Source organism: Coenobita brevimanus, chromosome 13 (genome assembly GCF_032717465.1).
Source record: "Coenobita brevimanus isolate Jiangsu-jjx chromosome 13, ASM3271746v2, whole genome shotgun sequence".
NCBI classification, from domain to species: domain Eukaryota; kingdom Metazoa; phylum Arthropoda; class Malacostraca; order Decapoda; family Coenobitidae; genus Coenobita; species Coenobita brevimanus.
Genome location: NC_136966.1, coordinates 500,784 through 513,517, shown reverse-complemented (window position 1 = coordinate 513,517; position 12,734 = coordinate 500,784).

Sequence of the window (12,734 nt, the reverse complement as noted above, 5' to 3'; positions counted from 1 at the left end):
CATGTTTCATGTTGATAGCTCAAGCTGTTCATGAAATATAATGGTGCTAAAGGCGGGCGATAAAATCTAGTTGACCTTTGGTGACCTTGACCTTGACCCCGAGTGCCCATTATCGAACTCAGCTAAGATTTGGCCATATCTTGATATCCTGAAGGTTTCATGTTGATAGCTCAAGATGTTCATGAGACGTAAAGGGAACACACACACACACACACACACACACACACACACACACACACACACACACACACACACACACACACACACACACACACACACACACACAGAGGCAGGCAAAAACATTATCTCTCCGCCATATAAAGGCGGGCGATAATAACAAGTGAGGGACTGCAGGATGCTGAGTTAGACTCTCACTCTCAGAGAGTGGCAGTGAAAAGTGAGCAGGGATGGTGAAGAATGACTCTGAAAGGGAAATGAAAATGTGTGTGTGTGTGAGAGAGAGAGAGAGAGAGAGAGGGAGAGAGTGCGTGCAGAGCGGATGACTCATGTGTCCCAGATTAAAGGGGTCAGTATAAAAAAAAAGAAAGAAAAAAAAAGAAAAGCATGTACAATGAATAAGAATCGAGGCAGCAGTGGAATGAGGATGTAAGTACAGTATACTTTAGTGGATGATCGATGGTGGAATGAGTCAGAGGCGAGACACTGAGCCTGCATGCCTGTAATCTTGTCATAACAAAGGCGTTTTATGGTAACAGCGTCTACCCTGCTCTGAAACCCGACACGACACCAACACAACTTGCCTGGATGAAGAGTAGCGGGTGTTGGTGGTGAAATGAGGGGAAGGAGAGAGAGAGAGAGAGAGAGAGAGAGAGAGAGAGAGAGAGAGAAGGGGGGGAGTTATTTTAGAACAGCAGTGGAATGAAATGGGAGGGGGAGTGGGGTGGCGGAGAATTAGAAGGGAGTGACAGGCATTTCCTTGTGTTTGTACTGACACTAAAAAAAAAAAAAAACTTGAAGGAAATGAAGGCAAGAAGTCATGATATTAAAAACTTGACAGGAGAGTTGGAGCTGATTTATGAAGTGAGACACTGAAGTCTCGATCTGGATGGAGACCAAAGAGGGATGAGAAGCAACAAGTGTGAGAGAGAGAGAGAGAGAGAGAGAGTAGGGAGAGGGAGAAGGTTCTAGAAGAAAAGGCAAGTCGAGAAAGATATGAGTAACTCTACCAGTGAGAGGAGACGTAAAATGATGACGGCGGAATGGATGGAAAATTAAATTTTATATTGAGCTTATTAACTCTTTCAGTATTAATTTGTATATAATTGCTCCACCCGGCAATTTTATATACCTCAATTGTGACTTCCTAAGTTGAAAGGGTTGATGTAAGCTATGTTTACCCCTGCAGTTTAAATATTCTTTCTTGAGGTAAAAACTCGTAATAATGTGAGGAGATAAGCTGAGTAACATGAAAAATGTGTCATTTTATTCGTGTAACTCCTTCCTTCATCACAACCGGCAGGAAATTTTTATCACCTTTTGATCCTGAGAGGACATACCGTAGATATTTGTATGTTAAATATAATTTCAACTGACACCTTAACAAAGATAAAGAATTCAATTTTCAGAGCTCTCTTTCAACGCCGCATGACTCCCAAATCACTAATCCTCCCATATGATGTTATAATAATCCTTATCTGAGCATGCTAATCGCCTTAAATAGGGTGATTGATTTTTCTGTAATGAATTTTAACCATTTTTATTTTTGTTTTGGCTACTGCCAAACGATTCTCCTTTCAACGAAGAGGACCCTTTTCAGTCTGAAAGGATTAGACAGCCTTTATCAAGTTCTTTCCACACAAGATATCAATAATGTCATTGTACCTAATGGTAGGGTGACCATAGAGATAATTACGTCATCAGACTGATGGGGAAAATAAGTTACGCGTTTAATTGTATCTGTAAGAGCGAATATATGAAAATCTTAATTTATTTATGTAGCATGCTGAATACATACTCGTATATATTTTATCCCCTAAGCAAGAATACGACAGCTCTAACACATCCCTTCAGCTTCAAGACTAAATTAAATCAAAGGTAATGTTGCAGCCCATGGTTTCAGGGTTAAGTTTTCAGGGTATTTGTTATATGCTAAATATTATATGCATTGTCAACCCCATATTGCCCCCTCCGGAGCGTAGGTGCTGATATAGTCCAGAGCATATAAAGACAGGAGACAGATCCACACCCCTTTAACGCTATACATGATGAGAAAGTCTCGGGTCACCTCTGTGAAATGAACCGTAGCACGTAAAGTCAAAGTTCATTTTAACTCAAGAACTGTCAACGTCCCATTACTTCGAAACCCATGTGGTGAACAATAGACTCGATTATTTTCTTTTCAGCCTGACTTAAAGGTCTAAAAATGAAGAACCCTTGGGAGGTGGGTCTTGAGTAACCGCCCTCTGTCTGTAGACCCATCAACCACAAACAAGCAGCTGTCCCTGCAGGACCGTCCCATGCAGTGAACCAATGCTCCCTAGTGGCAGACTGCTCCTCGTCACAGCGAGACATGTAGATGAGTGAAGTTTTGGTTCCTGGATGGACGCCGTATTTGCATTTCTCCAAGCATTCAGCAAGAGTACCGTAGTATGCTCCACATCACCACGTTATAGAGTTACATGGTTACCACCAAGCGTTGTAATGGTTTCCTGGGTTACAGGAAACCATTAGGCTTGTCACTCAGTGTAGAGCCACCTAAAGTGGAAAAATGAGTAATAAAACTGAAAGAAAGGGTGGTACAAACTAGGACTAGAGGACTGGAGCCAGAAAAAGAAGATAAAAACGAAGGAAGAAGCAGGCAGCACTACATTAAGTGAGTGGATGAGCGCCACCACATACCACCACCCATGGGGATAACTTCGTGAATTAAATTACACAACCGCTCATTAATTGCTCTGTTAGAATGCGCCGCCGACAAGTCAGGAAAGCACCCCTGCTGGTACAGTCACGCTGGTTCTGAGCGTTTTGTTAAGATGAGCGAGTGTGTGTGTGTGTGTGTGTGTGTGTGTGTGTGTGTGTGTGTGTGTGTGTGTGTGTGTGTGTGTGTTTTGCTAAATACTATGTAGGAATGGCGCCAACGCGCCTATTAGCATTAACAAGTGAAATCTTTCGTAATTCCCAAACACAGAGGTATTATTATTTTTTAAGCATCTAGCCTTAATCTTTATCCTTCTGTATACGTAATACGGTACTTCTCCTGAAGTAGCAAAAGCATAATGCTAGAACACTAAAACACAATCAACAAAAATTCTGATTATTCCATATTCTTTCTTCCTCCTCCTAATTTCTTAGTCCTCTGTATCAGAAAGTGACAAAATCGATCATTTGTATTGTTTCACAGAAGAGTTTCTTCCTCCACTGGGTCGGAGGCACAGATGATATTGCCTGGAAAATCTATCTATCTATCTATCTATTGCCAGACGCCTCAATCCCGTTTGGGGTGGCCACAAACAAATCGCCTCCACATCGTCCTGTTCCCTGCCATTTCACTGCCCTGCTCCCAACTCACACCCCCCTTTCTCATATACCTCTCCACCCCATCCCTCCATCTCATCCTCGGCCTCCCCCTCGCTCTTCCCCCCTCCACCTCACCAACATACACTCTCTTCGTCAGTCTTTCACCCTCCATCCTCTCCACATGGCCAAACCACCTCAGTGTGTTCCTCGTAACATTTCCTGTCACATCCACATCCACACCACAACGCTCCTTTATATCCTCATTCGTCAGCCTGTCTCTCCATGTGACTCCACAGGCTCCTCTTAATTAACTAATTTCCACTGCTCTCACTCTTGACTTGTGTCCTTCCAACAATGTCCAAGCTTCACTTCCATACGTTAGAGTTGGTATCACAATACTGTCATGCAGTAACTTTTTTACTTCCATGCTCACTTCCCTGTTTCTTATCACTGCTTTCAAAGAACCAGTAACCTTTCTTTCCTGCTGTGCCCTTTCAAGCACTTCACCCTCCAAACCTCCATCCTTACTCATCACACTACCCAAGTACTTAAACGTACTCACATTTTCCATTTCCTCACCATCCAACCTCGCTGTACATTCACTGACTTCACCTCTCTCAAAGACCATCACTTTACTCTTCCCTACATTCACGTTTAGATTCCGTTTCTTGCACACTCTCCCAAACTCATCCACCAAGCCTTGCAGCTCCCCTTCGTCTTCACTCAACAACACAGTATCATCTGCAAACAACAGTACAGGGAGTTTCCAAACACTATCCTCTCTCACCAGGGCCACTCCAACATCCACTACCTTACCTTGTACCTCTTTTATTACCCCATCCATGAACAGATTGAACAACCATGGAGACATGACACATCCCTGTTTCAACCCAACTTTCAAAGAGAAAAATTCACTTAGTTCACCATCCACACGCACTGCAGCCTTAGCACCATCATACATACTCTTCACGGCATTCAACAACTTCCCATCTACTCCATATATTCTTAATACTTTCCACAATCCTTGTCTATCCACCCTGCCATATGCTTTCTCCAAATCCATGAAAGCCGCATACAACTTCTTTCCCTTCTCTAGAAACTTTTTCACTAAAGATCTAAGAATGAATATCTGGCCTGGAAAATGCCAAGGGTAATAGGTTGGAAACAGTCAGGTTTTACAGTTTTGAGTCAGTCTAAACAGAGCATGGTAGAAGGGTAGAAAGTGAAGAAAGGGTGAACTATTTCAGTCTTGAGAACAGTCAAAATTTAAGGTCCCAGGGCAAAATCAAGCTTTCGGCTCTTTAACTACAAATAAGAAGTCATTCAATTTGGATGTGACTTGGTGGAATAATGGAACGATTTAGAGTCAGACAAAGATTATGCTGATTAATTCTGAGAACATTAGAGCAAGGATCAGGGTTACAGTTCAAGGTCAACTTAAACAATTTTAATCCAACTTGAACCAAACGTAGCGGAGAGGTTCATGGACGGATAATGATGAATCAGTGGAAGGTTAAGATCATAGAGCTAGGTAAAAACTTCGGTCATATATAGATCACAAGGTGTGGGTGTTGCTGTCCCATTGCTCCTCGTTATTTTCTCTAGAATATTTTATTCACCTCTAGAGAGACGTTTTGAACTGGAGTGGGTTAGTTAGAGCCTTCATGAATCCCTTCATTAGCACGATTCTCTCACGCTGAAAAAGTTGAAAAAACTTTCGGAGTGTTCATGCATAGAGGCTTTTAAATAATCAGTAAAAAGTATAAAAATTATATAATAAATTGTATGAAGATGTAGGGATGGCAGTGCGCCCAAAACAGTATGAACAGTGTCGAGGCAGCAAAACTATATATACCTCGTCCCTACATTTTTTTTTTTTTTACTCTAGTAATGCGCCATTATGTTCTAACATAAGTGCACCCAAAATCATGCAGTGTACAAAAGCATGACATAAGAACTATATGTATGTACACACACACACACACACACACACACACACACACATAAACAGAGAGAGAGAGAGAGAGAGAGAGAGAGAGAGAGAGAGAGAGAGAGAGAGAGAGAGAGAGAGAGAGAGATGATGGGCTTAAATGTCGTTTTGCTGTCTCGGCCATGTTCCATTGTTTTTGGGCGTACTGCCAAAGTCATCCATTTACTAGATATATATCTCTATATCCTTGTGTATGTATGCCTATATTTACATCTCTGTACAAGTCTTTTGAAATAGTTTTTAACCTCCCTTCCTTCCCTGTTCATCTACGGCATCAGACCAGCTTAGCCTCAGCTGGTAGCAATTAGGAGAGCGATGGCCGTGTTAAGAATCTGCTAAAACCCAGGACAGGGAAGTGCCAGCAGGTAAATTAAGTGGCCCCACGAAATGGTACATGGGAAAAAAGGGAGGAGTGAGGGGAACACGATCACTAAGAGCTGATTATAATTAGCTGCAAAGAGATAAGGAAAAAAAATATTATAATGATTTTAAAACTGATAGCGAAATCTTTAAAAGGAAACCCAGAAAAGATTAGACATAATATATTATAATAAGTTTTAAGAGAAAAATGATGTACACTGACCCATTGAGTATGAAGTCTTTTTCTCACTAGTATCAAGGCTGGCAGAGATGAAGGAATGGGAACCGGAAATCACGAAATGTGGAGAACTATCGGGAGAATCTTAAAAAAAAAAAAAAAAAAAAAAAAAATCGACCTCATACCCTCCTACACAACATTAAAGATCATAAAATCCTCTGCTTCATCCCAAAGGCCTACAGATTCACTCAAACATGTGCTTCGCAATGCCTGTGGGATAGAGAACCTTCTGTCCACTGCAAGGCTGAAAGTGTGTGTGTGTGTGTGTGTGTGTGTGTGTGTGAGAGAGAGAGAGAGAGAGTGAGAGAGCAGCCTTGTCATGTGCATCTCCATACTTAAATTCATCCATTTGTTTCGGTCTTCTCAAGTCTTTTGCTTCCTCAACTTTCCTACTTCGCTTCTTACATATTTGCTTACCATATCCCTCCATCCTCTTAGTCTTTCATTTCTCTTCAGCCTTAAACTCCTTCGCATACCTTTTTCACCACCCCATGTGTATACAATGTTGACCAATAATAAAAACATGTGGTGATCAATATCACACACACACACACACACACACACACACACACACACACACACACACACACACACACACACACACACACACACACACACACACACACACAAACATGCACACGGGCAGCTGGATATGACAGAGCCATTTGTTTACAAAGATAGTGCGAGGACATACTCACATATACACACAGACACAAGAATACATACGAAAGTACCAAAAGAGAGCACACACATATACAGGACTCATACAGATAACAGCAATACACCCCCCCCACACACACAATAGGAAGTACAGTGGATGCAATGAGAGCAGAAGGGCTAGGATTGTTTGAGTGGAGTGAGCCGTAAGCAAGATAACACAAAGGGGCTGACATGCAGTAGATAGGGAATAGAGGAACAAGAGGATGAGGTGAGCGAGAGGCCATATTCCCGTCAGCTTAGGAGTCTCTCGAGTACTTATTCCCTGGTATTTTATTTCTGCATTTGATCTCTCAGTATGTTTTTTTAATGTTATATATTCAATCTACGTCAATATAACATATACGTATTACCATAAAGTAGATTAAACTGGTGTGATAATGGTATGGAAAATAAATCGCAAAGGAAAAGGTCTTAAAAATCCTCTTAAATTCACGAGAATACGAGCCAAGGACTGAGGTTGGAGGAATAAGGAATGGATGAGGCGTGGGGTGACTCAGTGTCTCTGTCTCTGCCACTGGCATCACATTAGCTTGTCGCTCTGAAGTGAGTCCAAGCACTGCTGATTGATACCGAGTTTGTGTGATTTGCTCTCTAAGTTCACGCAAAACATTTCTTTCAAATACATGCCAAACGGTGGAGGGAAAAAATCATGATCTGTTCACTACTAAATCACTGAAAGGGACTGAAAGGGAAAAGTGAGGATTGGATGACGGTTGAAGGGATGTGCAGAAGGGCAGGGAACGAGAACGAGGGCGCGAAAGGTAAAGGATATGGCCAGAGAGAAGATGTAGGTGGGAAGAGACACAAGGATGTGAAGAAGGCTAAAGAGAATGAATTTGTGCATGAAGACTAGGAGGTGGGAGACTGATGAGTTAATGATTATAATTTTAGTCCTGTTTCGAAGTGAGTCTATTCAACATTTTGCACCAGTCCAAGAACATACAGAGTGCCGACTGATAAGATATGAGATGGAGGAGAGAGGTAGGAGATTGTGTTGAGGACTGAAGGGGTGCAGAAAGGTGAAGGGGATATACGGGGCAGCGAAAGAGAAGACAGTGACTGGGGGAGAGTCGTAAAGGTGTGCTAAACGCGAAATGTGAGGGACTGTGTAGAAGGATGATGGGGTGAAAGTGGAATGGGTGTGTAGTGGAGTGAGAAAGTGATGTCAAGGAGGGTGCACAGAGGGGAGAGAGAGAGAGAGAGAGAGAGAGAGAGAGAGAGAGAGAGACAGTAGAGGAGTAGGGGTGGGATACTAGTGGAAGGGGTTGGTAGCATTGTTGAGTGGTAAGATTAAAGGCATGAGGAGGTGAGGCAAAAAAAAATATATATATATATGTAGAGAGGTTAGTGGGTAAATAAGGGGATGAGGGGTGGAAGGGTATGTGGTTCAATGGATGAGGGTGATAACGCAAAAGGCAGGAATGTCTGGGATCATTACTCTTACCGACACAACCAAACATACAACCAGAAGGCTGGGAGGATGGAATGAAGGGATGTGTGTGTGCGTTGTGTGTGTGTGTGTGTGTGTGAGAGAGAGAGAGAGAGAGAGAGAGAGAGAGAGAGAGAGAGAGAGAGAGAGAGAGATTACATGGCAAAGTAAAGGAATTATAAGAATAGTATAACCTGCTTTTCCACATCCCCCCAGAAATAAAGATTAATTTTTTTTTTTCTTGACCTTACCAAACACGTTTCCGGCCTTCCAATATACAGCCGTCAACAGAAGTTCGCTGACAGTCCTCTCCCAGCACTGTCTTTTTTTCGACATTTCTCACTCCTCAGACAACAAGGAATCCCTTTCCTTTTCATACTCCCTTGCTGTGTGCTTCGTATTACTGTCACATAAAAAAATATTTCACGTAACACCTATTGCCCAGCGGGTAGAGAAATGTCGAACAATTTTTTCTCTTGGCTGTGCACCTGATGTCACCGTAAAGGAAATCATTTGGCAGTATCTATCTATCTGTACCAGTCACTCAATCACCTAACTGTCTATCAATTTGTATCTGTCGATCTGTCTATCTACCTGTCTGTATTTCTTTCTGTGTTTCTATCTCCTTGTCTGTCTGCCTGTCTGTTTCTGTAAACTAATCTATCATATATGTATTTATCTATTTGTCTGTCCGTCTCCTTTCCTCTTTGTTCTTCTCTCTGTTTTTTCTGATGCGTTTTTTTTTTTATCTCCCTGTCTAATTTTTCATTCACCCCTACCACTGTCACTCTGCCTCTCAACCTTCTCTCTCTCCTCATCTCTTCCACGGCCTTGGGGACCTGCCTCCCTCTTATACTGATACTTGGATGAGTCTCTCTCTCTCTCTCTGCTCATTTGTTCGATTTCTTCCAAACACCCTACACCTTTTTCTGTTCATTCTTTCTTCCTTCTGTCGTTCCTTCCCCATTTATTTCTTCCATTCTCGTCCTCTTTCTTCTCGCTTCTCCCCATCATTTACCTCCCCCCTTCTTTACCTTCCTCCCCCCTCCCCCCTGGCCTTCTTCTATTTTTCTTCCCTCTCCACTGTACTATTCTTGTCCTTCCTACCAGCCTTTTCCCCTCAGCTTTCTTCTTTTCTTCCATTACCTCTTTCCCATCATTGCTCTCTTTTCCTCTCTCCATACTTATTCTCTGTTCGTTCTCCCCTTCTACCATTTTTCCCTTTTCAATTTTCTCCCTTCCCACATTTTCACAATGGTTTCCTCTCCTTGACTACTGTTCGAACACCTAAAGTATTTAACCCCACCTAACATTAACCCATTTTATTTAACTGAAGGCGAATATAGGACAGTGAGAGTGGTAATACTGTCACTGCCAACCCACTCATGTTCGGGATAACTTGTGTATTTTTATTCCAGCAAATAGCGCACGATGTTATAAAGTTGTTACTGTCTTATATGAGCCTGAACATGGGCATTGCATCCATCTCTTCTTTTCATTTTTTCAACTTAACTCCGCTTTTCCTCTTCCTTTCCGTCTTCCATTTTTCTCTTCGTGCTCGTTCCTCCTATACATTCCTTATATTGGCATATTTCTCCTTATTTCATTTTATGCTCCATCTCTTCCTTCACTTCTGCCCTTCCTATCTCTTTATTTCTTTCCAACTTTTCGTCCTCTTCCACTCATTCTTTTCCACCCTTCTCCATTCACTTCCCCATTCTTTCTCTCCATCCTTTCCTATCATTTTTACTTCTCCCTCGTTTCTCTCTCTCTCTCTCTCTCTCTCTCTCTCTCTCTCTCTCTCTCTCTCCAAATCCTTGTATTTGCTTACTTTTATCTCCATCACCTTCTTCAACTTTCCTTCTCCCTCTATTCTTTTTATTATCTTCCTTCCTTTCCTTCTTTTCTTCCTCCCTCCATTATTTCCGTGCCTTTTCTTCCACCCTCCATAATTCCATTGCCTTTCCTTCTTGCCTCCATAATATCAGTACATTTCCCCCCCCCCCTATAATTCCAGTGCCTTTTCTTCTTCCCTCTTTCCTCCACTCTTTACTTATTATTTTTTACCCTCTTCCCCTCTTTGTTTCTCCTTCCTCTATCTCTTTATTTCTCACAATCTTTTCATGCTTCGCTCTATTTCTTTCCCTCTTTTTTTTCTTTTTTTTTTACTTGGCTTCCCACACCATGCACTTTATGACCCAGCTTGTAACGTTTTATCTTTCTTTTAAAGTTTTCTTCCTTTATCCATACATAAACTCATCGTTCTTTCCCCTTCATCCTTCCTTATAATTATTTCCCTTTTAAATATCTATTTGTGTTGCTTTGTGTAGTGTGGATGTACTTTTTTTTATAAATTAATTCTTTTAACATTTCTGCCAAAATTTCTCTCTCTGTCTGTCTCTCTCTTTCACTGTATGTATGTGTGTTTGTGTTTGTGTTTGTGTATGTGTGTGTGTGTGTGTGTGTGTGTGTGTGTGTGTGTGTGTGTGTGTGTGTGTGTGTGTGTGTGGTCATCATTCGTTCCTCGTATTCTGTGTTGACTCATGCACGCTTACCCTATAATTACATTGTCCCTCCTTTCCTGCCTCTCATATTATCACTCTTTCGTAAGCGTTTCTGAGACACCCGACACCTTCCCCTCACTCTTCGTCTCTCCTTCCTCTTCCCTGTTTCCTTCCAAGCCCACCCACTTCTCTTCCTTTCCCCTAAAACGGTAAATTTATAGAGTGGTTAGGAGAAGGGTTGAATGGACAGTGCACAGACAGAGGAACAGAAGGTAGTGGTAGAAGACAGTGTTAAGGTGTAGGGTAAGAAAAGGATAAGATTTATACAAGACAAAAACGGTGAAACAGAAGATAGTGAAAGCAGACAAGGGTAAGGTGTAGGTTAGCAAGAGAGTGGGAGGCACAGACGGTGAAGCAGAAGGCAATAGTAATATACAGACGTATAGTGTGGGTTAGGTATAGGGTAAGAATGATACAAGACGCTTATAGTGAAAAAGAGGACGGCGGTATTAGACAGTGGTATGACACAGGCTTTATTATTTGACTGTTGTGATCAAGCGTTAGTTTGTGAGCGTCTGCCCCACAAACTCGTTGGCAGCCTCTCTGGGGCTCGAACTCACACCCAGTGGGTTCTCCGAACAAAAAGACAGTACACCACACCGACTAGGATATCCCGTTGCCCTTACCTTTTCCCCCTGCTTTTTCCTCCTCTCCCCATCCCTTCTATTCCCCCTCCTCCACCCTGCCTATACCTCTTCTCATGCTATCTTCCCCATTCCCAGTCCCTTTCATTTACCTCTAGTCCCTCCCCGTTTTCCTTCCTTCTATCTCTCCCTCCTTTTTGCATTCCCTCTCCCTCTTCCATCTCCTTCCTTTCTGCTCAACATCTGACTTTTCCTATCCTATTCCTTCTTCTCTCCTGCCCCCCCCCTTCTCTCTCTCTCTCTCTCTCTCTCTCTCCCGATCTACCAGCATCCCCTATGATAAATGTCTCGCTTTGGTAACTGAATTAAAGTTTAAATAACACAACTTGAGAGAGAGAGAGAGAGAGAGAGAGAGAGAGCGAGAAGTGACTGGGATGGGGATGAGGGCGGGTGGTGTGGGGAAGTAGAAGAATTATGCAAATCAGTCACTCAGCGTCAATTAGGAGAACGTTTCAGAATCTCCACACCAACACACTCAAGGCAGCATATTCACTGGGATGCTGGTATGGCCTCGCAAAAGTATGGCAGAACATCCATTATTCAAATTTCAAATCTAACGGGTGCTTGATTATCTAGACACTTGATTACATAAGAGTTTGATTGTTGAGTATGTGATTCATGGATAGACGTCCACAAAAAGGCTGCAGCTCTTATTAAAAGCATTTGTTTTGCAATAAGTGCTTCTTATTTCGTGCCGCTCAGTACCTCCCTACGTAGAATTTGGCCCGAATTTTAAGTGGCTCTTGAGATATCGTAGTGCCTCCTCCCCAATGACTTGTATAGTACATTACTTCATTAGTAACTTCTTTCACATTACTATTGTAATGTGCTCTATATCGACACTATATCGACTTAAACGCATATATGACAACGTTAAAGTGTAACATCGAAGATAAAGAGGTATACGAAGGTACCACTTACAATATGGGGCTTAATGTGTAGTACATAACAAGGAATGAAGGAAACAAAATGCGTGGGGCTTTCAGTGCAATGGCCACAAAAGGTAATGCATCACATCACATGTATTTATAAGTATGATTATCCGGTAAGAACGTTGTCCAAAATCCTAATTAGCTCGGAACTTCCATCTCCAGGCGTCTTATTAGTCAAGTACCCAATTATCGAAGATATACTGTAATTATAGCCACATCTTGTCTACACACACACACACACACACACACACACACACACACACACACACACAGACTTCGGTCACGTCCGTTTGATTTTTTTTCTCAGTGGTATTACACCAAAGTAAAAATCAACACGTCTATTTTTAAGTATCTGTTCAAATGTTATATTTTTAAGTGCA